This window comes from Lissotriton helveticus, chromosome 6, assembly GCF_964261635.1.
Source record: "Lissotriton helveticus chromosome 6, aLisHel1.1, whole genome shotgun sequence".
NCBI classification, from domain to species: domain Eukaryota; kingdom Metazoa; phylum Chordata; class Amphibia; order Caudata; family Salamandridae; genus Lissotriton; species Lissotriton helveticus.
The window spans coordinates 92076870-92104411 of record NC_136067.1 but is presented as its reverse complement, the minus strand read 5'-3'; the positions used below and the strand labels follow the sequence as shown (position 1 = coordinate 92104411).

The following is a 27542-nucleotide window of genomic DNA, read 5'->3' as shown; positions in this document are numbered from 1 at the left end:
CAGATCTCCTCATCGCTCCTTCTTAACACCCCAGCCCACTCTTCTAACCCAGACCAAGCCGCCACCAACTTCACCCTATGGTTGTCCAACAGCGCCGACATCCTAGCACCACTGAAAAAACGTCAGAGCAAACCTGGCAGCAAGAAGGCCTCATGGTTCAACGATGATCTTAAGAAGTCCAAGAAACTCTGCCGCTCCCTTGAAAAGGCCTGGAAAAAAGACCCAACCACTAGCACCAAGGACGCCTTCAAAAACGCCACCCGCACACACCACCAACTAATCCGAAAGGCCAAGAAATCAGCATTCAAGGACCGACTAGACAACAACGCCCACAACAGCAAGGAACTCTTCAACATCGTCAAGGAATTTACCAATCCCTCGGCCAACTCCAACGACATCACCCCCTCTCAAGCCCTCTGCGACTCCCTGGCTTTATTCTTCCACAACAAAATTGCAGACATCCACAACAGCTTCGACAACCAACCCGGAGACCAACCCACCCAACCATATGCTGAACATTCTCCCCCCTTGAACACCCTTAACGACTGGAACCCAATCTCCACTGAGGACACCATCCGCCTGATGAACTCCATCCACTCAGGATCCCCCACAGACCCATGGCCTCACCACATCTTCAACAAAGCAGACTCCGTCATAGCACCGCACCTCCGAGACGTCATCAACTGCTCACTCAACTCCGCCACCTTCCCGGAAAGCTGGAAACACGCCGAACTCACCGCCCTTCTGAAAAAACCCACAGCGGACCCCACCGAACTCAAAAATTACCGCCCCATCTCGCTACTTCCTTTCCCGGCCAAAGTCATCGAGAAAGCTGTCAACAACCAGCTCGCCGCCTTCCTCGAAGCCAACAAATCCCTCGACTCCTCACAGTCCGGCTTCCGAGCAAAACACAGCACTGAGACCGCCCTCATCGCAGCAACAGACGACATTCGAACTCTGCTGGACAATGGAGACACAGTCGCCCTCATCCTCCTCGACCTCTCTGCAGCCTTCGACACAGTCTGCCACAGCACCCTTTTACAACGCCTCAGAAACATCGGAATACAAGGAAAAGCACTTGAATGGATCACCTCGTTCCTCACCGGAAGAACCCAGAGAGTCCGCCTTCCACCATTCAAGTCCGAGGCCACTGAAGTCATCTGTGGTGTACCACAAGGATCCTCACTCAGTCCCACCCTCTTCAACGTATACATGAGCCCCCTCGCGGCCATCGCCCGCCAACACAACCTCAACATCATCTCTTACGCGGATGACACTCAACTGATCCTTTCTCTCACCAATGACCCCAGCACCGCCAAAACTAACCTACACGAAGGAATGAAAGAAGTTGCCGAATGGATGAAACACAGCCGTCTGAAACTGAACTCAGATAAAACAGAAGTCCTCATCTTAGGTACATCCCCCTCTGCATGGGACGACTCTTGGTGGCCGGAAGCCCTTGGAAAAGCACCCATCCCGACAGACCACGCACGGAACCTAGGCGTTATCCTGGATTCTTCACTTTCAATGAACAGACAAGTCAGCGCCGTCTCCTCATCCTGCTTCAACATTCTTCGCATGCTCAAAAAAACATTTCGCTGGATCCCCACCGAAACCAGAAAAACAGTCACCCATGCTCTGGTCACGAGCCGACTGGACTACGGAAACACCCTCTACGCAGGTACTACCGCTAAACTCCAGAAAAAACTCCAACGCATCCAAAACGCCTCAGCCAGGATCATATTAGACATCCCGCGTAACGAACACATCTCTGGTCACCTGAAAAACCTCCACTGGCTACCCGTCAATAAGAGGATCACTTTCCGACTTCTAACCCACGCACACAAATCACTCTACGATATCGGACCAGAATGCCTCAACTCACGACTGTCCTTCTACACCCCCTCCCGCCAACTACGTTCCTCCAGCCAAGCCCTCGCCACTGTACCTTGCATCAACAAGACCACCATGGGAGGTAGATCCTTCTCATACCTGGCAGCTAAAACATGGAACTCACTCCCCACTTACCTTCGCCTTACCCAGAACCACCTAGCATTCAGAAAGCAACTTAAACCGTGGATATTTGATAAGTAATCCTCCTCCCCTCCCTAAGCGCCTTGAGACCCTCTGGGTATGTAGTGCGCTATATAAATTCTTTGACTTGACTTGACTTGACTAGTTTTTCAGATCTGAGGGGTCTGCTGTTGGTTTTTTCAGAAGGGCGCTGAGTTCGGCGTGTTTCCATATTTCTGGAAAGGTGGCGGAGTCGAAGGAGCAGTTGATGACATCGCGGAGTTGGGGAGCGATGATGGAGTCAGCTTTGTTGAAGATGAAGTGGGGGCAGGGGTCAGAAGGTGAGCCAGAGTGGATTGAGTTCATGAGGCGAATGGTGTCTTCAATGGTGATTGGGTTCCAGGAGTTGAGGTAGTTAGTTGGAGGGGTGGGATCTGAAGTGGGTGGGGTGAGTTGGTCATTGGGAGTATTCTTGAAGCTGTTGTGGATGTCGCCAATTTTGTTGTAGAAGAAGGAGGATAGCGCATCGCAGAGGTCTTGGGAGTTAGCGATGTCGTTGGATGCTGCGGGAGGGTTGGTGAATTCTTTGACGATATTGAAGAGTTCCTTGCTGTTATGAGAATTGTTGTCGAGACGGTCCTTAAATGCTGATTTCTTGGCGGATCGGATCAGTTGGTGGTGTTTGCGGGTGGCTGCTTGAGGGAGTCCATGTTGTCTGAAGTTGGTTCTTTTCTCCAATTCTTCTCCAGGGTGCGGCATGTCTTCTTGGATTTTTTAAGGTCATCATTGAACCAGGGAGCTTTTTTGCTGGATGATTTCGACTGGTGTTTTTTCAGGGGTGCTAGTTCGTCCGCACTGTGGGTAATCCATTGCCTGAGGTTGGTGGCCGCTAGGTCTGGGTCCGTTGCCAGGGTGGGAGTGTTTTGGCTGAGTGATGTGAGGAGTTGTTCGGTGGAGATTTTGTTCCATTTTCTTCGGGGAATGGGTTGTAGATGGGTGTGGGTCAGGGTTGTTTTGTAGCTGAAGTGAACACAGTTATGATCCGTCCAGTGGAGGGCTGTAGTATGATCGAAGGAGATGTGCTTGCTGGAGGTGAAGATAGGGTCGAGCGTGTGTCCGGCTATGTGAGTGGGGGTGTCAACAAGTTGTTTGAGTCCGAGATTGGACAGGTTGTCCAGAAGGGTGGTGGTGTTGTTGTCGTGAATGTTGTCAAGGTGGTAGTTGAGGTCTCCTAGAAGAATGTAGTTCTCGGAGGCGAGGGCGTGCGGGCTGACGAAGTCAGTGATGTCGTCACTGAATTGAGATCGGGTGCCTGGGGGCCTGTAAATGAGTGTTCCTCTAAGTGTGGTCCTGGGGTCGGTGTGGATCTGAAAGTGGAGGTGTTCGGCGGTTGCAAGATTGACGTCAGAGCTGGTTGTAATTTTGATGGTGTTTCTATGGACGATGGCGATGCCTCCGCCAGTTTTTTTTATTGGTGCGGTCTTTTCGAATGATCTTGTAAGTGTCCGGTATGGATATGGCGATGTCGGGGGCAGAAGATGCATTCATCCATGTTTCAGTAAGGAAGGCGATGTCAGGTGACGCAGTGTCGATTAGGTCCCAGAGTTCGGTTGCATGTCTGTGGACCGAGCGGGTGTTCAGTAGGATGCATTTCAAGTCGTTGGGTTCGGAGCTGTGTGTGGAGGAAGTGTGTTTGGTGAGGGTCCTGACGCAGTTGAACTTACAGGAGAGGCAGGAGAATGGGCCGTGGGTACGTCCTGGGGTAGCTTTGCAGCAAAGTGGGGTGCGTCCGGCGTTGAGGGCGAGGAGAGTAGCGGCATCATAAGTGACTCTGGGGGGTTGGGAGCGGCATAGAGCAGGGGGACGGGCGCTGGGCGCAGTCCAGGCGCGGACGGGCATAGACGGGCTTACCTTTGGCGCACCTTCGGCGCAACTGGGGCGCGAACGCTGCACGTGGACGCTGCGCGTTGGATCATTAGTCATAAATGGATAGTGGAGGGGCGGAGCGTGGGAGGGGCAGCAGGGAGGCGGGAGCGAGGTCGAGGGAGGGCTCGGGTCAACCTGGGAAATGGCCGAACAACAACAACTACAAGGAGCAATGGGGCGCTATGAGGGCCAAAAGATGTTACCGCTACTATCGTGGTGGGAGCGAGTTCGTGCGCGGAGACAGTGCAGATCGTGACACAGTTTAAATATCAACACAGCCAATGCAATGCAGACAGTGCGCAGCTAATATAATCACAGGTACTGCACGGTAAATGCGATAACAGTTCACACTCAGCCAAAGCGCTATGAAAATAAATGAGCAAAAGTGCGCGCTAGCAAGTAAAATTACAGTGCCCAGTCAGCCAAAGCAGATGTAAGCACTACGATACCACAGGTGAGGGAGGAAGCGGGGGGAACGACCACTCGCGTTGGAGGCAAGATGGTCACTGTTGGTGGTAGCCTAGGCAGCCACTCAGTCAGGTCACTAGAAGTTGGTCGAGTTTCAGGGGGCATCATTAAGATGCCCTCTGTTGTGCATTGTACATGAAATCCCACACTGGCATCAGTGTGGGTTTAATGTGCTGAGAAGTTTGATACCAAACTTCCCAGTCTTCCGTGTACCAATTATGATGTTGTGGAGTTCTTAATGATGAACTCCCAGTACCATATACTCTTAATGGCAGCACTGCACTTACAGTGCCCAGGAATGGACTTGGGCACTGTAGGGGTACAGGGCTCATGCATCTGTACCCTCATCACTGGCATAGGGCAACCAGCTAGAGGAGTGACTGATGTATGCCAGGGCAGTGGTTTGTGGGCATGGCACACAGGGATGTGTGCCATGTCGACTCTTCACTTTGTTCTGCACCAAGAAAAGCAGCTTGCAAAGGCAGTGTGTGAGTGTCAGGGTACAGGACCTCTAAGGATGGCACAATAAGTGCTGCAGCCCTTAGAGGCCTTCTCTGTTCACAGTGCCCTGGGTACCTTTGGTACCATTTACCAGGGCCTGACATGTGGCCAGAGATGCCAATTGGGTTTTAGGCTTCAATGCAGTTTTTAGGGAGGAATCATAGGCCCTGTGTACCTGATTAGCAGGAGCCCATGGCACACTTAGTCAAAGAACATCAGCAATTCAGCAAAAAGTGGGGGCACACCATGCAAGAAAGAGGGCACTTTCTCACAAGAAGTGTTTCTGAATTCTAAGTTCTCTTGATGGTTTTTTTTCTCACATGTTAAACAACAAAGAAGTGAGTTACTCATCTTTCCTACTAGTTTTAGGATAAACAATCTGTACACATTTGGATGTATGCCAAAAATATATCCTGGGTAAAATATTCCTCAGTACTTTGATACTCTTATTATGTATAGCCATGTCCTTCAAATTGTTTTACTATATGGTATCTTATGCTTAAGTTTCAAGTAACTTGGAGAAGTTTCTCTAACCTTGTTTCTTTTCCTTTAAGGGATGTTCATACAAGAGGTGTTGGATACTAGGAGATTTCAAAGACTTCCAAGAAGATCTTTTAGGTAAGGTGGGAGTGGGTTCAAGCAGGGATCATTTCCTAATGAAACCTGAGGCAAAGCATGTTCTGGAACTTGGGTGCGGTCTAAATAGGACTACGCCCAAGATGACTGCAGACATTTTCCAGAATCCTGCAAGAGTTTGGGAAAGCTCATTGCAGGCTGCAAGTCAGGAGGACACATTGAAGGACTGAGAGTACACTTGAGTATTGCATTCAATAAAGGGGCTGAGATACATATCAATACATGACTCTCATTGTTCTTGTACACTTCACACTAGTTGTTTACATGCAATAGATATTCTTTACACTGGGTTGTTATATGCATCTTCCCACTAGGTGGTTATGTACACACTTGGTGTTTATATACCTGCTATACTGTGACTCAGCATCACTCAGTGTGATGGCAAAACCCATTCCAAGGTGTTCCCAGGACCTAACAGCATGATGGGAGTGGTAGGCGGGGAAGACTAATGTGGGCTTGAAGATGAAACATGAATTGTGAACAATCTATATGAGGCTGCTTGCCTCTTGGAAAAACAGCCTTTCAATGTTAATTGTAATAAGAGTAAAATAATGAAAAATAATCTGGGCAGCTGTGGATTTATGAGTGCTCTAGTTTTGGGGCTCTTCTTCCCTGCCAGGTTTGTTACATGTTTCTGGGCTCAGTTGACACTCAGCTATTGGGGAAGGCTGATTAACCAGGCCCCTCTGCTGGTTGCAGGTTACTGAGTTCTTTAAGTTGGGCGTCTGATGCAAGACATCTTTTGTACATTGTTTTAAAAAAAAAATCTTTTTATTGATAAAGACAAAACAAATAATATCACATACATCAACACAAATACAAAAACCAGTCATGAAAATATACAATAAGGATAAAAACAAATGTGGCCAAGAACCAATCCGACGCAGTACACAAAGGGGCACATTCTACAAGAGCTTAAATCCGGGTGTCGTCAGTAGGACCATGGTCAAAGAGCACCAGATTACAGTGGTTCATTGTCCACCACAAACGGAGAGGTATCCCCAAAGTGGGTGCACAACCAACCTCTACTTTCATTCCATGGGGCCCAGATTTTGGTCCCTGGGCAACCCCAGCTTTCGTACACCACTCTCTCAGCCTGCATGCACCAATCCATATCGGATTCCCAATCTGAGCATTTCAATTCAGTTTCACCCTTCCAAGTTCTGGCGATGTTGCGTTTAGCCACCGTGCATCCCAAGGAGACCCACAGTCGCTCTGGCCTAGTCAGATCAGTGGCTTCCCAAATATTCAAGAGACAGAAGCTTGGAGTACTTTCAATATCTTTCCCGTAGATCTGGTATACAGCTGTGATCATCTCTCCCCAGTACCTCTGGAGAACAGGGCATTCCCACCATTGATGCAGATAAAGTGCCCACATGACCATAACCCCGCAGGCAGGCAGGAGAACTCAGAAGACCCATTTTAACCAAGGCAGTGTTCGTATAATGGGTCCTATGCAACAACTTTAATTTGAACCGAGACCTAATTGCAGCCATCCGAGGCAAAGCGGGGGCTTCTCTTCAGTCCTCATCATCAATTTCACCCACATCTGAACACCATTTAGCCCGAACTTTGACAAGAAGGTAGGGTGAGTTATTTAGTCGTTTACGATAGGTTAGAGAGATTGCCTTGTCCGGAAGATAGTCATCTAGGAGTCTGTCCTCTAATTGGGAGGACACTGGCAATACGTCTACCCTGGAGAGCACTTTGTACAGTGCACTACGCACCTGGAGATAGCGGAAAGTTTCGTTCTCATGCAAGTTCAATTTTTGCTGCAGGTCGCCAAAAGGCATAATTGTGCCTCCCACTCATATATCACCAACCTTTGACAATCCAATCAAGTCCCACTTATCGAACCCGAGCTGATGCCAAAGCAGACTCAGGCGGCAGGAATCAAACAATGGTGTCGCTTGTGTAAGTCTACCCCTCCAGCCGAGGGCCGAGTTCGCCGCGCGCCAGATGGAGACAGTCATTGAGGTCGGAATAAATTTGGATTCTAGTTTTGACCCGCCATATAGCGCCCTTAAGTAAGTGCCAGGCAGCATATTGTGCCTGTCCATTCTGTATGCCGGATCATTAATGGGTCAATGCATCCAATGATTGAGGACAATAAGTTGTGAAGCCCAGTAATAAGACGTAATGGCTGGCAGCGCAAATCCGCCATCATACAAGGGTCTTGGTTAGTTTGGCCAGTGCGATTTGGGACGGACCATCGCTCCACAGCAGGTTACGCACCTCCGACTCAATGGAGGTAAAATAATGAGGCGGGACAGGCTGTGGTGTGTTCTGTAGTGCATAGAGCAAGTGGGGGAGTGCCTTCATCTTATAAAGGGCTACCCGCCCCAAGAGAGTGAGAGGAAGAGTCTTCCAATGTTGGATGTCAGCTTTGAGACACAGAAGAGGGGGCAGCAAGTTGTGTTGATAGAAAATCTCTGTGTCTGTCGTGATATACATATCCAGATATCGAAAGCCGTCAGTCAAAATTTTGGCCCCACAACTTGATGGAAGCAGGGGGGGTGTCTGCTGAGGATGTATATAAGGGACTTATCCCAATTAATGGTATATCCGGAATATTTTTGAAAAAGGATAAATATATGGAGGACATTTTTAATCGAAAATCTGGGCCTAGCCAGGTATAGCAGAATATCATCCGCGTAGAGGTACAATCAGTCCCTCCAATCTGGTGACCAGTTAAGACTCCGAATCGTAGGATCACCCCTGAGCCATATAGCGAGAGGTTCAAGGGCAAAGAGCAAGGGAGACAATGGGCACCCCCTGTCTCTTTCCCTGCCCCCACTTAAAAACTGCCGACCTATTCCCATTCACTGCAATTCGAGCCAGAGGTTTCGAATAAAGAAGACGTACCCAATATAAAAAACGGCCGCCAAAACCATACCTCTCAAGAGCAGCAAAGAGGAAGGGCCATTCAATCATATCAAATGCCAATTAGGTGTCCAAGGACATAAATCAGTCCTCCTGTATTGTGACAGCCCGCCCTAGCACCCCAAACAGGCGGTGCAAAAACCGTATTTTTGGTTGGCATAAAGCCATTTTGATCCGGATGTATCAAATTATGAAGAAGGGGGGAAATGCGAAGAGCCAGGATCTTAGCCAAAATTTTGACCTTGGGGACCAGAAGTGAATGAAGAGCAGCAATCAGGGGGCTTTCCTTGTTTATGAATAATCACTATATTGGCCAGCCGCTGCGTAGCCGGAAAGACCCCTTCGTGCACACTCGCATTGTACAGACGCAGTAAGTAAGGGGCGATGTGTGAAGTCACACCTTTATATAGTTCAATCGGGAGCCCGCTGGGACCCATGGCCTTACCGGATTGCAGAGGCTGTTAGCGCCCCATTGAGATCCGCGATCTACTGAGAGTCCAGGCTCGGCAACGGCAAAGTAGCCAGCAGCTCAGCAGCCTCCTCCTGCGTGGAAGTAGACATCGGAGAATATATCCGGCTAAAATGAGAAGCGAAGGCGCCTGCAATACCAGCTGTGTCATGTTGTAGAGCATCACCGTCATCCCAAACTTTGGCCACCCATCTATTAGCTAAGTCTCTCCTGTCAAGCTAAGCCAACAACTTGCTTGCTTTATCGCCAATATCATAGACCCTATGTTGAGAGGCCCTATAGTAGGCCCTAGCCGCTTTGTTCAATATATCTCTGTATTCCTTTTGTTTGATAGCCAACTTATGCAAAATCTCTGGAGACTCCCCCAACACTAGGGTGCGCTCAAGGGCTGTGATCTCAGCTTCGATAGTCTCCAGTTGGTGAAATTTTTCCTTCTTGTGCCCCGCCACAGCCGCCACCCCACACCCACGGACCACGGTTTTAAAGGCTTCCCATAGTATCATATCGGATTGGACCGATCCATCAGTCTCTGCGAAGTATTGTTTGGTGACCTCTGTTAATTTAGAGCGAATTTCGGGAATTTTAAGATACCAAGGGCGGAGGACCATGTCTCGATGGCTGGCGGCTGTTGTACTGCCATAATAAGCAAGAATAGGCGAGTGATCAGAGAAACCCCTAGGAAAGAAGGACAATTTTGAAAATGGGGGAAGCTGATCTGCCTTGCCGAAAAAGTAGTCAATATGGGACAAGCTACCATGCACACCAGAGTGAAAGGTATATTGTTTCTCCGCTGGATCACAGACTCGCCAGACGTCAATGATTCCAAGGGCTCTCAGAAACTCTGACAAACTCTTCCCAGCTGGATCATTCAAACGAGGGGGTATACGGTCCAGTGACCCATCTAACTCTGCATTACAGTCACCACCCAGAAGCATATCTCCATCAGGCAATCCCAACAGATGTGTGACCAGATCGCTCAAGGTGGTGGAGTGTAGCCTACGGGGGATATATAAGAATGTGACATTAAGCGATCTCCCTTCCCATGTCCCTGAACTGAATGTGAGTCTCTTGAAGAAGCCCCAGGTCAGGAGTCTGCTGTTTCAGGTACTGCAGAACTATACCCCTCTTAATCCGATCCTCCAGACCATTAACGTCCCAGGAGAGAAGCTTAAGTCGGCCCAATAACGGACCCACTTGATCAACCGCACTCATACTGCAAGATGGAAGCGGGTCCACGAAACCCCACAGGCCAGAGGAAAGGTACAGACCGCCCAGAGATTCCGCCCGGTGGAAGTTGTTGCAGAGCTGTTAGATATTCCGACATAAGAGAAACAGAAGCTGGGGGGGCGTGGCCAACCGGGCAACAGACCTTTGACCCTACTTCGCTTTGCCTAAGGCAAACGCTGGGTGCGAGCGAGTGGGGAATTGTGCTGCTGACTACGAGCCTCCATCTTCAACTGCCTTTTTTAGGTCGAGCAGAGTCTGCTCGAGACCTATTGCTGCCCGTATCTGGGAATGTAGACACGAGTCTGACGCGCGCTTTTCCATTCTCAGTTTTCACCGCGGGAGCGCGCCTCTGAGACGCGCTTGCGCAGACGCACACACAGCCCCTGCTTTCGCTTGGCTTGCATGCAAACACGGCGCACACACACACAGCCAGCCCCCACCCCCTGCACACACACACACAGGCGCGCGCACACATACACACGCTGCCGCCCCCCCACCCCCCATGCACACACACACACACACACACATACAGACACGCACACACAGACACGCACGCATACACCCGCCGCAGCCCCCTACCCCCCCTGCACACACACACACAGACACACACCCCCGCCCCCCCTTACAACTAAGCCCTACTCACCGCATCGCCGCCACTCCTGACTTCGGCAGCCACCGCGGGGCTCTCCCTCAGGCATGGGAGCCCCGCCCACGTCACCAATGCTGCTCTCTGGCACTCTGTGGGTGCGGGCTTCACGCAGAAGGCGGAAGTCCCGCCCCACGACCGGCTTCACGCTGCCGAACTTCCGGTTGCTAGGTTTTGTTTTTAACGGGGATTGTCTGTCATGGTTTCACTCTGCTGCTCAGGAAGTTGCTTTGTCGCACACCAACACCTCCTCCTGCCGGGCTCTGGTGCCCTTCGTGGTCTGTGGGTTAACAGCCCGCAGTCGATTCGTCGGGTGTGCCTCTCTTTAAACAACCACAAGATAGAGCTACCCTGCAACCGTGCCTCTCCGCCAGTCTTCGGACTCATGCCTAATCAAGGTGCCTGTTTGCACTCAGCTGTCCGTGAGCCCCAGCTCTGCTCAACTCGCAGGCAAATAAATTACATGCACCCCCAGACACATGTAAATAAAAAAATAGACATTTCTAATTTGCAGCTGCTGCCTTCAAACTCTGTCGCTGAGCTTGAGAAGGGCCCGCAGCTGGGTCGTCACATGTGGCTCTTTAATAAACCGCGAGACAGTGACCGCAGCAGCCGCGCCTCCCCATGTGTCTTTGGACTCATGCCTAATGAAGACGCCTGTTTTCACTCCGCTGTCATTCAGCCCACAGCGCGGCTTGTTACTAGATGGCCATAACTATGTTTTTAGGTCTCGCCTAAGGGAGAGAGGAGATGGCACGCGCAGACAGGAGATGTGCACGCGTACGGACAGTAGATGTGCACTCCGTACGCGTGCACATCTCCTGTCCCCGGAGGGTGGTGTTACACAGCGCGCGCCGCGCTCTTTCACTTTCCCTCCCCCCATCGGCTCCTCGGAGACAGCTTGTTTGAAAGGCCGTACACCCTCTGTACTAAGCTCATATATAGCGCGCCTATCCTGTGGTCCATGTTTCGGTGCCTAGCCACAGAAGCGTAGGTAGTTTTATAGTTACTTCGTTGTGTGTACATATAAATGTGTCTTGTGTGCCCTGCGAGCGGTGAGTGTGGATTCCAACTTCAGCTGAGGCATTTCTGGATTGAGATCCTGTCTGTCCGATCGCAGGATGCGTGAACTTGCCTTTTGATCTCAAGCATACTCGGTCTCCACCTCATTACACCCTCTCCACTCTGTCTCTCCCAAAAGTACAACAACCTGCTAGGTGAAATAGGGCTGCTGTAACACAGTCTAGGTTTCTTGTTCTGAAATGTGCACTGCATGCTCCCACTGATATAGAATCTTAAACAAATGTTTCACAGAAGGTGCGCGTGCCAAGCACCAAAGCTGACCTTTATTCTTCATAGCCTTCTGTGTCTGCACTGATTCTTTCATTTTTTTTATTGACTACCTGGAGGAAATAGCTCCTGAGCACATATTGTGAAGTCATTGTGCTGCTGAGTCATTGGAGGGCAGCGCTGTTGACAGGGCAGTAAAGTGCGATATTTCCTTGCACTGATTAATGTTCTTTGGAGAGGTGCATTGCAATCTAATCCCCTCACATACTCATTCTAAAGATCTTTATACGCGTTTCTACTTTTGATGATCGAGCTATTGAATTGCACTCGGTTTGCGTAATTCATTTGTAGAAATATATCTGTAGAATGTTAAGATTTGAAATCGTGTTCTTTCTATACAGGTGTATTGTTGTCATTATGAAACACAGCTATGCAAAAGCATTGGTCTGCTCTGTCAATCGAGAAGAATAAAGAGTGTTGTGAAATGTGTGTCTTGGAAAACTGCATCAAATTCTAATTTGTCTGCTCTGCAATATGTGTGATCCTGAGCATATAGGTTCACCTCATTTTATTCCATTCTTTTTAACTGACAACTTTAGGATTACATACAAAACAATAATTTGCAATGCAATAGGTCTCGCATTTACGCGAGGCTGAGCTATTCACATTGCAAATAACAATGCCTTTTATATTTGTTTTCTTTTTAAAAACATAAATAAAAGGCATTGTCATTTACAATGCCAATAGCTTTAACTTGTGTAACTGCGAGACCTATTGCATTGTAAATGCTTGTATTAAAGTATGCGTGTGGCGCGCTGATTGCTAGCGCTCCGCTTTTTAGTGGTACTGTTGTTTTTACTGTGTACTTTGGCCTAATCTAATTTCTTGTTCGTTACCTGAGGCGGTTGCCGGGTAACATCTCGTTCTAGCTTTCTCCTCTCCTAATCCTCCACAGTCCTCCTTTGCTGCCGGCTTGCACGTGTGGTGCCGTGCAGGAAAAATCTTCGCTGTCCCTCATCCTCTCGGCCGATTAGGCGCCGTGGGGTTTTTTGGTACATGTAGGAGGACTGTTTGGGGAGTGGCGATCTTGGGGGGAGCTAGGCACGCTGGTCGGCAGACTAGTGGTGCGCTTGCTCTTGGAGGAGACGGCATAAATCTGAGGTAACTGACAACCCTGGTTAGACCTTTGACCCTACTTCGCTTTGCCTAAGGCGAACACTGGGTGCAAGCGAGTGGGGAATTGTGCTGCTGACTACGAGCCTCCATCTTCAACTGCCTTTTTATTAAAGTATGCGTGTGGCGCGCTGATTGCTAGCGCTCCGCTTTTTAGTGGTACTGTTGTTTTTACTGTGTACTTTGGCCTAATCTAATTTCTTGTTCGTTACCTGAGGCGGTTGCCGGGTAACATCTCGTTCTAGCTTTCTCCTCTCCTAATCCTCCGCAGTCCTCCTTTGCTGCCGGCTTGCACGTGTGGTGCCGTGCAGGAAAAATCTTCGCTGTCCCTCATCCTCTCGGCCGATTAGGCGCCGTGGGGGTTTTTGGTACATGTAGGAGGAGTGTTTGGGGAGTGGCCATCTTGGGGGGAGCTAGGCACGCTGGTCGGCGGACTAGTGGTGCGCTTTCTCTTGGAGGAGACGGCATAAATTTAGAGCCTCTCCCCACCGCGCACCCGTCGCACTTGCGGGCGCGCCTCCTTCGCGCCTAAGGAGCGCCGAAGGAAAGCCCGTCTGTGCCCGTCAGCATCTCGGATGCGGACGGGTGCGGTCGTGCAGGTCCTGGATTCTTGTCTGCAGGGCAGTAGCACCATGCTGACTTACATGGCATCTGAGTTGCTCTCTCTTAGGAAAAAAGCGAGCCATTGCTGCTCGGTTTTTCCTGGGCGGCATAACGGTAAGAGGCGATGCCCGGGTTGTGGTTGGCTCCCGGGCAACGCCCCTGTTTCTACCGCTCGTGCTTCTTCCATCAAGCATTCTTGTCTGCTATTAAATACTAGATCGCTGAGAAAACATGCCGTAGACATTCATGAGCTTTTGGTAACAGAGGGACCGTTGTGTTTATTTCTCACAGAGACGTGGCTGGGTGAATTTTCTAACCCGGATATAGCTACCGCAATCCCCCCCAATTATGTTATTCTTAGGCAGGATAGGGTTAAGGGCAGGGGTGGGGGTGTGGCGATTGTGGTGAAGAGAGGTGTCACATATTCCATCATTCCTACGTATGTAATTTCTGGGTGTGAATCTCTGGGCTTCTCCATATCTATGTCGCCGCACCAGTCCTGTACAGGGCTACTGATTTACAGGCCACCGGGTCCCACCGGCGCTTTCTTTGAGGAGCTGTATGCTGTGGTGTCTACTCTGTGCCTGAAAGCTGAGCACTGTATAATATTGGGGGACTTCAACATCCATATGGATATCGAGTCGGATGTGGATACTATTAAGATCCGGGACATCACCCTCCCCTTAGGTCTTTCTCCCTATCTATCTGTACCCTCCCATATTAAAGGCCATACGCTTGATCAAGTGTTTTCCACCTTGCCTGTCGATATTGCCCCCCCTACACCAGTGTTATGGTCTGATCATTTTATAGTCCATTTTTATATTTTTTGTGCTAACAAGCCAGTGAGTAATATCCCTAGTAGGTCTCGTCAGGCCCTTCGGGCTTATCACCGAGTCACCTCGGAGATGTTGGCCCAAGCTTGTCTATGCCATCCTTGTCCGTTGTCTGGCATTTTAGAGGAGGATTTGGATTCTTTACAGACATGGCTCACGGATAGGTTAGATGAACTGGCTCCTGTGACCTTCACCCGCAAATCTGCCTCTGCCCCCTGGTTTACTGCAGCTTTGGCTTTTTCGCGGCGACAATGTAAGGCCGCAGAAAGATCCTGGCGCCGTCAGTATGACGCCACGGCGAAGTTGGCATAAAGGGCTGCCATTAAATTTTACCATCGTGACATTCTGACAGAAAAGAAAGCCTACTTCTCCAGGAGAATTGAGGCAGCCGCTAATACCAGCAAGGAGATATTTTCTATAGTGCGTGAATTCACTTCTCCTAAAACCAGTACTCCATCGGGCTTACACTCGGAATCCTGGGTGATCTCTTTAGCCAATTTTTTTACGAGCAAAATCAAGACCATTCAAGACTCTTTCCCGGTGGCTGGGGTAGGGGCATCCCCAGGTGCCAGTATCTTGTCTGGCCCTTTAGCTAATGTGGAGCCCACTCTCTCGGAATTTCCCCCAATGTCTATTGCAACATCTCTGGATATCATATCCAAACTAAAGTCAGGTTCCCCTCTGGATCCGTGTCCAGCAAAATCTTTAGCGAGAATGGCGGGAGTATTAAATCCTATCATCAACCCCGTGCTGAATCTTTCTCTCAGCTCTGGAGTGGTCCCCCCAGCATGGAAGCAAGGCCTTGTCATACCGTTGTTGAAAAAGCCCAACCTGGACCCGGAGGTGTATGCCAATTATAGGCCTATCTCCCTTCTGCCAGCCCTTGCCAAGGTAGTTGAGAAATATGTACAGACTTCCCTCTCTAATTTCCTTGAGAACAACAACCTTCTACACAGCACGCAGTCAGGCTTTCGTACCAACCTGAGCACTGAGACTGCGCTGCTGGAAGTTACAGAAGCTATCAAGGAGGTACTGGATGTAGGAGGCAAGGCCATGCTGGTAATGCTCGACCTATCGGCGGCATTTGACACCGTCCCCCATGAGGATCTCCTTGTCAGACTTAATGAGATCGGTCTGCGGGGGACGGTGCACAGCTGGTTTAGATCTTTCCTAGCGGGCCGGTGTCAGACGGTCTGGGCCCCCCCTTTCTCCGCCACGGTGCCGCCATTGGAGGTAGGAGTCCCGCAGGGGTCTATTTTTAGCCCGACTCTTTTCAATATCTTTATGACCCCTTTGGCGGCACTGGCGGAGTCCTTTGGGGCCCAGATCCTGTCATATGCCGACGATACTCAGCTCCTCTTCACGTGTGGGAAAGGGGCTGATTTCGATGGGGAGAGCATTAGAGGCTGCCTTGGGGCTGTGTTTAATTGGTTCCAGCAACACAGCCTCAAGTGTAACTCGGATAAATCCGAGGTGCTTTTCTTCGGCTGCCGGTCGGATCCCATCTGGCAGTCCTGGTGGCCTGAGAATATGTTTCCTCCCTCGTCAGCCTCCACGACGGCCAAGAACCTTGGGATAAAGATTAATAACGATCTGTCTATGAAGCCCCAAATTCTCGGCCTCACAGGAAGATGCTTCGGCCTTCTTAAGATGCTTCGCAAATTTCTTCCACTTCTCTCGCTGACACACAGGAAAATCACGGCGCAGGCGCTTATTGGATCTCGCCTTGACTACCTTAACATTCTGTATTTGGGTTTGCCAGAATACCTTCTCCAGCGCCTGCAAATAGTTCAGAACTCTGCTGCGCGTGCCATCTTTGGACTCCATCGACGCACCAGAGTTTCCGATCTTTTGCAGACTCTGCACTGGCTGCCCATCCGGAAACGTATTGTTTTCAAGGCTCTCACCTTGGCCTTTAAAGCTCTTCATGTGACCGGAGCTAAATACATCCAAAGGCGGCTGGCTTTTTACCAGCCTGCCAGACCACTGAGGTCTGAGTCGTTGGCCCTGGCCTCGGTCCCGGTCATAAGTAGAGTGCGGGTTGGCGGTCGTTCCTTCAGGCGCTTAGCGCCTCAGCTGTGGAACACTCTGCTGGTCACTCTCCGAAGGAACCCTAACCTGTTGGCCTTTAGGAAGGACTTGAAGTCCTGGTTGTTTGTTCAGTAGGTTCTTTCCCTCCTTGTCTCTGTCCCTTGTTCATTTGGGTTAAAAGCGCCGGGACACTCCTCGGAGTAGCCGAGCGCTATATAAAACACACCATAACATAACATTAACATGGCGGACGCGACTCTCTAGAGCTTCGTCTGGCGGGCCCTACATTATCCTGTAAATTCATCGTGTACGTGTTCCCAACTCCTGACTGTCGGGCGGAGTAGGCGTGGGAACGGCTGCAGAGGCTGCGGGAGCGATCTGTGGCGAGAATCGCGGCGCCGGCGGAGGAACAGCGGCCATTGTGAGGCGGCGGTGGGTGCGAGCTGGAAAGGTGCGAAACTCCACCTTTGATTCGCACACCGCAGAAGACAGCAGGAGCCACGGCGTTGGTGGCGCTGAGGAGGGCTGAGCCTGCTAGGCGCGATATGACCCTGTGAGGTGCTGCGGCTGCCGGAGGAGGCCCCGTAGCGGACAGCTGGGCAGCAGGCGGCGCCCGGAGGGGGCGTAAGAAGCTGCGGGAAAAGCGGCGGAGGCGGCCGGAGCCGGGAGGAGTTGGAGGTGAGGCCCGGGAGGTCGGTGCTGAGGCGAGGCACAGGGGCCTAATCACGGCGTGATGCTTGCGCCGCCTGGGCAGCTGAAGGAGACGCGGAGGCTCGCCTGCTGGCGAACCCGGGACCCGGAGGTAATACAGCAAGAGGCAGCGGGGCGGACTGTGGTGTGCATCTCCAGCCGGGAGGACTATTGGCTACGGGAGAAGGTGGCAAGCCTGCGGCGTGCTGCAGCGGGCTGGTGGTGGACTGTGGCACGGGGACCTGGCCTGGCGGGAGGCGGCTGTCTGGAGCTGGCATTTTTGGGGAGCTGAGGTAGACGCAATTGCCGCCACAGTTCCAGCTGTTAAGACTGGGTCCGTCTAAGACTGGACACTCGGACTCTCGCCCACTGACTGGGAGAGCGGCAGACACCCACACAAAGTCCAGGAATTGTAACTCGGAACTAGGGCAGCTGCTGAGGGACGGAGACGAGGTGACAAGCTCTACGTCCCAAAGGCTGAGAAGCCTATTTGTCCCATGCGCCATTTTGATCAACGCAGTGGCCTGTCCCTGACCTGTGCTGGTCACTCCCTGCACGCTGCCACGATTGGGCGCTGGGACTGCGTCAAAGGAGGGAGCTAGACAAGGGGAACCCCTGTGTGGCTGTGGCGGGGACGCCCCTGAGAGTGCAACACAGTCTGCGCCCACCTGCCTCATTGGGAAGGGGCAGGCACTGACTGGCACCGCTGGGCTACGTGACGACTGGACCTTGGTCGCTTTGGGCGAGGTGCCTGGCAGCGGGGAGCGGACGAGGTTGTCACTTCCCTCACCCCCCTCCCAGCTGGCGTGCGGAGCTGCCCGATTGAGCACGGCGGACTTCCTTTCAGGTCGCAACTGGGCACGGAGACAAGCGCTTCGATGCCCACAGCGCAGATGGCAATGGGCAGGCTAAGAGATGAGACCGCAACGAAGCAGCAGGAAGCGAGTGGCGTAGATCACGCGCCCGAGCAGAGGCGGACAGCCGTGGAGCCTGTGGCCGCCTTGGCGGCCAAGATGGACACTGTCCTAGCGGCGGTGGAACGCATTGGCGCCACATTGGTGCAAACCAAGACCTCCCTGGTAGCACGTTTGGACAAAGTCACTACTGACTTCATGCTGCTTCATGCGGACCACCGCAAACTGTCGGAATCGGTTGCAGTGCAGCGACAAGCAGTTCAAGAATTGCAACCAGTGGTGCGCAGTCACGCCTCGGCTCTGCAGGACCTGGTCGACAGTGCATGCTCTAGAGGACCGCGCGGACGACGCGGAAGGGCGCTCTCGGCGCAACAACGTCCCGGTGGTGGGCCTGCCGGAAGGAGAGGAAGGGAAAGACCCCGAGAGATACACTGAGGACTGGCTGTGGTCGCTCATGCCAGATGGAGTGCTATCTCCGCACTTCGTGGTGGAAAGGGCGCATCAGGTGCCGGCGCAGGCACCGAAGCCCGGAGCCCGGCCTCGCCCATTTCTTTTCAAACTGCTCAACTACCGCGACCGGGATGCAGTGCTCCGTGAGACCAGGAAGCTGAGTGACCTCAGAGTGGGCAATAGCCGAGTGATCCTCTTTCGGACTACACCGCAACAGTGCAGAAACGACGCGGCTCCTATCTTGCAGTGAAGAAACAGCTGCGGGAGCTGGAACTGCCATACTCCTTGTTGTTCCCCTCGCACTTACGAGTGGTCACCAAGGAGGGCGCGCGCTTCTTCGAGGCTCCATCTGATGTCTGGGACTGGCTGGAGGAGACAGGACAATGGTCAGGGACGAGGCCGACAGGCCCAGAGAATGGCGGCTGGCAAGAGCAGCGCTCCAGGAGAAGGAGGAGGAAGAGGGGGGCCCGGAGGAGTGCGGGCCCTGGGCTAGCAGCGCCCAGTCCGGAGAAGATGAGGCAAGAAAGGCAGGAGGCGCTTGAGGCGGTGGCAATGCTGGGAGTGGTGGACGCTACTGGAGGCGCAGAGTACAGACAGCAGTCGGAAATAATTGCAAGTGGGTTGTCCTCGCCATCCACTGTGATATCAGAAGACACGATCCTCCCAGCAGTGACCCCGCAGACGGCGGAATACATTGTGTGACTGGTAACAGGCCTGCAATGGACTATTGTAATGTCTATGCTCCTCAGGCTGTCTGCTATATCCTTTATGTGCTGGCTGCGCCATGCTACCGGAGCTAGCTCCCAACCCGAGTGCCTTACACGCGCCTAGACTGCGGGTTCGCTGAGGCAGTATAGCTAGGTTGTGGTGCGCTGGCTGTGATGGGAGGTTGGACTCCTGCTGTGCAGAGGGGTCTTATGAGACAGGATGCGCCGTCCTGCCACACTGTAGTTTGCCAGTTGTACCGAACACATCTCAGTCACTCTTAAGGGCCCTGGATAAGGGAATCTCCAGGAGCAATTGCTGTTCAGACATTTTGGGCCATTAGCGGCACACCCACCAGGGCAGCCACTACGCTAACCACCCACCCCTACTGAGGGTGAATCCCGTTGAAGTTTGGACGTATGCCGCTCCGGGGATTCGCACTTTCTGTTACAAGGTTCCCTTTTTCATTGTTTCTGTTTAGTATGCGGCACAATGACTGTACCCCCAGGCGCTGTCCTCCGCTCCCCCTGGAGGTCTCCCCATGGTTAAGTGAGGGCAGGACATATGCAAATGCATGGCTCACACTAATGTATTGACATGGAACATCCGCGGTATGCACACACCGACACGGCGCTACTCAGTATTCTCCAACCTGCAGCGGCACGGAGCGGGGATAGCCCTTCTTCTGGAGACACATATGACACAGGTTGAGCTTGGCAGGCTGCGCAGGCGCTGGCGGGGGCAAATATATGGTACCACCTTCTTGGCGCATGCGCGAGGCACATTGATATGGGTAAGAGCAGGTGTCACATTCAGTTGTCAGGACGTGCACATAGATCCAGAGGGTAGATATTGTCTGGTGCGGGGAAGATTAAATGGTCAGGAGCTCCTGCTAGGCTCCCTCTATGCCCCTAATATGAACCAGGCCTCTTTTCTAGAGTCTCTTAACCAGGTCCCTCATCCATACGCTGGCCTTTCCTGGTTGCTAGGTGGGGACTTCAACATGGTGTTGGACATCGGGCTGGACCGATCTTTCCCCCCGAGCTACGACGGCGCTGTCCACCGCGCAAGCTTTCAGGGATTGGCTCGTGCAAAGGGGGGGTACAGGATTTATGGCGGGTGCAACATCCAAATGACAAAGTGTACTTATACTACTCCCCTGTACATGACCTGCATGTCCGGCTGGACCGAATAATTGGCTCCCAGTCACTGCTCCACTTGCTCACGAGTCCGAATATTTGGGGAGGATGCATTCTGACCATAACCCCCTCCGTCTTAAGCTTAGCTTGGAGGCGGACCGTCCGCCTGTGCCTACATGGCGGCTCCAACCGGCTGCGCTTGAGGACCCTGAGTTTCGTTCCTCATTGGGCATGGCGGTTTTATATTACTTTGATAACAATGAGGGGACTGCAAGCAGCGCGACGGTGGAATGGGTTGCGCACAACTCAGTCATGCGGGGGCACTGTATGGGAGCCTCATGGAATATACGTAAGCAACAGGGAGGGCGAGGGGAGCGGGCCGCACGCGCAAGCGCTGAGTGACATGCGCGCTTCGCATGCAACCCTCATGGAACAGTTGAGATGTCACAACTATGCGGCGCATACAGCTAGAACGCACGCTAAGGCAGATAGAGCCGGACGACTACTCGCCTGGCTGATTCAAAGGGAACGTGGTACAAAAGAGGGTGGTGATGGATGGAGCATCCGAACCAATCAAACACTCACACCCAGTCAAAAGATCTGGGTTTAATCCATCACCGTTCTTTAGCCCACTCTGCCACCCCAGTTCAGACATGGCTATATGCAAATCAGTCTGACCCTGTGCCTCATGGGAACAGTCCAGCCCGAACTGCCAAGCCATGCCTTCCCTGGACCGGAAACAAGCTTCCGAGGACCGGTTTCTGGCATTACAGCCGTCTTCAGCTTGCTTGAATCCAGTGGCAAAGTGAGCAAGGGACTCACATCTGAGCATACCCTGCCACACTTATGGCGGCCAAAAGCGGTACAAAAGGAGGTGGTGATGGACGGAGCATCCGAACCAATCAAACACTCACACCCAGTCAAAAGATCTGGGTTTAATCCATCACCGTTCTTTAGCCCACTCTACCACCCCAGTTCAGACATGGCTATATGCAAATCAGTCTGACCCTGTGCCTCATGGGAACGGTCCAGCCCGAACTGCCAAGCCATACCTTCGCTGGACCGGAAACAAGCTTCCGAGGACCGGTTTCTGGCATTACAGCCGTCTTCAGCCCGGCTTGCTTGAATCCAGTGGCAAAGTGAGCAAGGGACTCACGTCTGAGCATACCCTGTCACACTTATGGCGGCCAAAAGCGGTACAAAAGGGGGGTGCAAAGGGAAAGCAGGGGAACCCCAATCGGAGCACTGCGCACGCCGGAGGGCGGGATGATCTATACGCAGCGCGAGATACACAGCGCCCTGGTTGGGCATTACACGCAGTTATACCGGGCCCGGGCACTGGTCTTGGGTGTGCGCTGGGAAACCTTCTGGACTTGGTCACCCTGCCGGTGGTTCCTGAGGACCTCCGAGACGTCCTCAATGCGCCCCTCACGCTAGAGGAGGTGGGCGATGCAATCCAGTCCTTAGCAACTGGGAAGACACCGGGGCCTGATGGCCTACCGGCTGAATACTATAAAGCCTACAGGGACACGCTGGCTCCCTTACTCTTACGCACATACAACGCGGCGATGGATGAGGGCTCGCTCCCCAAATCCATGCGGGAGGCGTTCCTGGTCTCTTTGCCCAAACCTGACAGGGATCCAGTGAACCTGGGTTCCTACAGGCCGCTGGCAATGCTTAATGTTGATTACAAGATCCTAGCAAAGCTGCTGGCTGAACGGCTAGCGCCAGTGGTCCCACACCTCGTACACGCGGACCAAAATGGGTTAGTGCCGGCGCGATCCACGTCCTTGAACCTCAGGAGGTTCTTTAGATTAGCGGCTGAGGCGCCGGGGAGGTGGCCTAGGGCGGGATGCCTAATGATCGACCTGGAGAAGGCTTTTGATAGCCTGGAGTGGGGGTACCTGGCTGAGGTGCTGCTGCGACTGGGGTTTGATGCGGACTTCCTGCACATGGTTGACCTCCTCTATAAACGGCCTGTAGTGAGAGTACGGCTGGGCACCTACGTCTCGGAGGAGGTGCTGGTAGGCAGGGGCATCAGGCAGGGCTGCCCTCTGTCACCCCTTCTGTTCGCACTAGCGATAGAACCCTTGGCGGCGGCACTGCGGCAGACTCTAGGCGCGGGCATTCCCCTAGGAGATGACACACACCGAGTCTCGCTATATGCTGATGACCTTCTGGTATTCCTCAGGGACGTGCACAGTATACCGGAGCAGCTGGCTCAGTTACTGAACGAGTTTGCCGAAATCTCGGGACTTCGGGTAAATGTGGCCAAGTCATGTTTATATGCGTTCGACAGCGGGGTGGGATACCTGGGATACTGTCTAGGGAGCACAAGAGTCCAATGGAAGGCTGATACCTTCAAATACCTGGGGATTCAGGTCTATCGCCAGCCAACCGACCTGTTTGATGGGAACCTGGGGCGGGCGGTGACAGCGCTCAAGTCCCAGATAAGTTTTTGGTCCACGCTTCCGCTGACAATTACAGGCAGAGTGGCGCTGACCAAGATGATCATGCTTCCCAGACTCCTATACTATTTTGTTAATCTGCCTCTGTTCATTCCGGCCTCTTTCTTCTCTAAACTCAATGTTGTTCTACGTGACTTCATCTGGGGCACGTCCAGACATCGATTAGCACTGCCGAAGCTGTTCCTGCCAACGGACAGGGGAGGGTTGGCTGCCCCTTGCTTTGAACATTACTACCTGGCTGGGCAGCTACAATGGGTAGACACTGCCACGATCGACCCGCCGTACTCTTTGGGCCGTGTCGTGGTCCTCTTTCACCCACTGGTGCTGCCTGAGAAGCCAGCTCCGCCGTTACTGGCGGTAGCATACAAATGCTTTCGTAGAGCCCTACTCCTCACCCGACAGGTGCTCCCATATGCGCCTGCTATACCTCTGAAGGGCTCCCCTGGGAGCGGGGGGGCGCACGCTCACTCTCTGCTGGAACAGTGGGGAGAGGCGGATGTCCGGACACTAGGAGATTTATACAGGGATGGAGAGTTGGTAGCCTATGAAGCATTGATGTCTGAAGACGGATTGCCTCCTGGGGGGTTCCTGTTGCACCGCTCGCTAGTGGCAAAGATGGTGGCTCGCTGGGGTGACATGGCGACGGAACCTTCACAGCACCTAACTATGCAGTACCTGCATGTTATGGGGAGGGGTAGGCACTTGGTCCGTTGGTTCGCTGCATCATTACGGGCGCACACGGAGATCAGCCTAACCCCGCTCAGAGGCAAGTGGGAACGAGACTTGGATAGGGTGCTAACCGATAAAGAGTGGGAGAGGCTCCTTAAGAGTCCGGTGCGCATCTCCCGAAACATGCGCCTTCGCCAGATCCAACTCTTCATTGTACATAGGGCCTATCTCATGCCTGAGCTAATCAATAGGTACTTCCACCGTTCCGACACGTCTTGCCCTAGGTGCGGGGAGTTGGACGCAGGACTCGTTCACCTCTTGTGGAGCTGCCCTGGGCTGGGCACTTACTGGCCAGCGATATGTGGAGCGCTTGGGGCGTGCACGGGCTGTATCATATCCTTCAACTGGCCTGAGTATCTTCTGCATCAATTCAAGAGGAGGCCCCAGGACAAGACATCGTCCCGTTTCCTAGATCTGGGACTGGTGGTGGCCAAGCGACTGCTGACGAGAAGATGGAAGGCGCGCGAACCGCCTGCTGCGCAGGCGTGGGTATCATCTTTTAGGGCATGGGCGCAGGTGGAATGGATAGCCATACGGAGGGAGGAGACGACTGGGCTTCGAAAGGAACCCATGGCGGAGCGGTGGGAACGCATGCTTAGCGCCCTACACCTGCCGGGGTAGTTGGATGCACTCGCTGCTGGAACGACCTAAGCAGTTATCCCGGGCATACCGCGGGCCAATTTGTTGACTGAGATGCATGCATGCTCACACACAATGATGGGGGAGAGCGTGGGGGGGCGGGGCAGGGGGACAAGGATTAACGTACGCTTCTGTATATGCCTTTGCCGCTATTGTTTAAACGTTTGTATTAACTGTTAGTTTAATGTCATCTCTATGCGCACCTGCACAGTAGTGGGATTCACCCCTGCTTAGTATGCTCGAACCTGGCATGTCTCGCAGCAGGGGGCTGCCTGGTGCCTTCAGCTGTGGCCATAGCGTCAAGTCCAGGGTCCACGATCGGGGCCGATGACGAATGACTCAATTACCGCCCCCTCGGACACACGAGACACTCCGCCAACAAATCACTCAGCGGGTCCCTACATCTGTGTCAATGAAAACGTCAATGGCCAAGGTGCACCGCAGAGGGCGGGGGGGATGGGTCGAGAAGCGGGCAGAAAAGCCTCCAAATCCGCCCGATCCCGGGAATAGGTGCGACTCCCGTGGCACCCACACACCAGAGGAGCCTCCCACAGACAGCAACTCACCCGGACCACCAGTTCAGAACATATAAGTGACCCACTTGGCCCAATCCGCACCAGTCAGGAGGGGGTGACACAAAATGGCGGCCAAACACCGGTGCGATCTGCAGGGTCTCAGTTGACAAGTGACTTGGGGGGGGGGGGGGGGGGTGGGGGGGCAGGAACTCAAGTCTGGCCCCCAGCACTCACCTCCCCATGGGCGTATAATCGTCTGATAGGCCGGCCCGGAGTCCACAGTTTCAACTGCCCCGTCCTCCAGCCGCTACAGGCACTGGAGCGTTGCGCCCGCCCACTGCACAGAATCCGAGGGGGCCCCCCGAGCAGCCCCGCCGCGGGGAGCCAGAGAAATATCGGCGACGCGGTCTCAGAGGTCCCACCAGGCTTTAGATCACAGTCTGCCGCAGAGAGCCGTGCAACGCCACTGCCGATACACTGCCTCCGCAGCGCCGTGGGATGTCGGAACCCAGATCTTCGGATCTTGGGCACGATCTTTATCGGGCAACCAGCAGGTGAGACCGGATGTCACAGGGGTCTCAGTTGCCAACACTGGAGCCACAAGCCGATATTATTTACAGATATGGGGGATTATACCTGTGCCGACGGCTAGAGCGCTACTCAAAGGTGGCCATCTTAGGTGCTGTCAAGCCACGCCCCTTTTGTACATTGTTAAATAAATTCAAATGGTTACCTGTGTGATATCAAAGTTTAGTGATCCAACCGTAAGAGACTTCTAAGGCTTGCTAACTACTATTTATTGACTTGGCCCTCTCAGCGGGGTCATCTCCAAACTTTGTGCCTTAACCCTCCTATTTACGGAACCCATTTCTGTTGGCTTTTAGGACTCTATGCAGCTCACTACTGCTAATTAGTGTTAAAGTGCTTGTGCTCTCTCCCTAAAACATAGTAAAATTGGCTTAACCCAATTGGCACGTGGCAGTCCACTAACCTTTTGGTGGACTTGCTTCTTTCACTGCACAGCTCCATCTGTCCCAGTTGCTGCTGCTGGTCAGTAATTTGAGGCCCTCTTCTACCCTCAGGCTCTGCCTGCTCCTCATCCCTGCTGGTCTAGTGGTAGAGCGTCATTGCTCTGCTGTTTGACTGTCCTTCTGTCTCTCTGCTTTTCTCCTCCTCTTTAATTTTCTCCGGCTGTTCTTTCCTTTTTTCCCTATTGTTTGCTCTTTTGTTGCCCTTGCCGCTGCGATCCCCCGCGGTCCGCCCCCCTCTAGTAAACCTTCCTGCTCCCACGTTTACCCGCCTCTAAGCTGTCCAGTTCCCCTGCAGCACTACTTGATGCCGCGTGCAACAGGCTTGCCGCTGGCGCATTAAAGGCACGCCAAAGGCAAGCCCATCTGTGCCTGTCCATGCCTGGACCGTGCCCAGCTCCAGGGACCCTAGTTCTCGGACCTTCCACTGCTGCGATGCACGCACCCTCCTCGCCCTCAACTCAGGACGCCACATTGCTTGCCACCTAGCGTCGCCGAAGGAGACCCATGACCCTTCGCCTGCCTCAACTGCAGCCACACCTTCACCTACGCCTCACATCAGCTCCTCTCGCCAACCAACAGTGCACCGACCAGCTCAAGTGCATCCTCCTCAAAGTGCAGTCCGTTCACAAACATGCCTCTGGGACCTCCTCGATACTCCCTTTCCCGACATCACCTTTTTCATGGAAACCCAGTTCTGGACCACACTTCACCATCGATATCCCAGACAGATACAAAATCCCCTGCAAGGGCCACGCCGACTGACAAGGAGGCATCACCATCGTCCAAAAGTACACCCTCTGATTGACCACGCACTCAAACGACTCAACGATAACCATGGAACACTTCCACTTCCTGATCCAGACCAACCCCATAACATCCCTCCTCATACTCTTGTCTACAGGCCCCGGCTCCCGCCCGCCCTCATCGACGCCATCGTAGACCTCATTGCACCCCAGGCTCTCGCATCCACTGAGTACATCCTACTTGGAGACCTCAACTTTCACCCCCCCAAACAAAATTGTGACCAGAACACCGCCTCGCTACTGGAGAAACTCGCCAATATCGGACTCAAGCAGATAGTGACTGCTCCGACCCATACAGCTGGACACACTCAACCCCATTTTCTTCACCACTGGGTATATCACCTACAGCCACATCACCAAACTCCTCTGGACCAACAACCATTGCGTACATCTCGCCTTTGCCATGCCCACCGTACACCACCGCCCTCATCGCTTCCCCGTCACAGCTAGAACAAGGCCAACACCACAGCTTGCAACCTTCACCGATGGATCTACAACTGCACTGACACTCTGGCACCCGTCAAGAAGACACCAGGCAAGCAACACTCCAGGAAAGCCAGTTAGTTCACTCCTGCCCTCCACAAGTTCAGACGCACCTGCCCATGAGAAGAGATGAACAACAAAATCCCGGAAACCCACGCAACCTTCAAATTCGCTGTCAATGCATACCACCTTCTCCTCAAAACCACAAAGAAAATGGCCTTCCAAGACATAATAAATGCCAGTGCACACAACAGCAAAGAACTCTTCGCCATCGCCA

At 52.8% G+C, this 27542-nt stretch overlaps 1 protein-coding gene across 2 annotated transcripts in view; it reads left to right on the top strand.

Annotated features, from left to right (window-relative positions):
* LOC144762270 (ATP-binding cassette sub-family C member 10-like) overlaps positions 1 to 27542 on the top strand; it is a 1124497-nt gene that overhangs the window by 201961 nt on the left and 894994 nt on the right. For both annotated transcript variants that reach the window (XM_078647414.1, XM_078647412.1), the window contains exon 3: positions 5463 to 5526. The gene's annotated coding sequence lies outside the window, so the exon portion shown is untranslated. The remainder of the gene's footprint in view (positions 1 to 5462; positions 5527 to 27542) is intronic.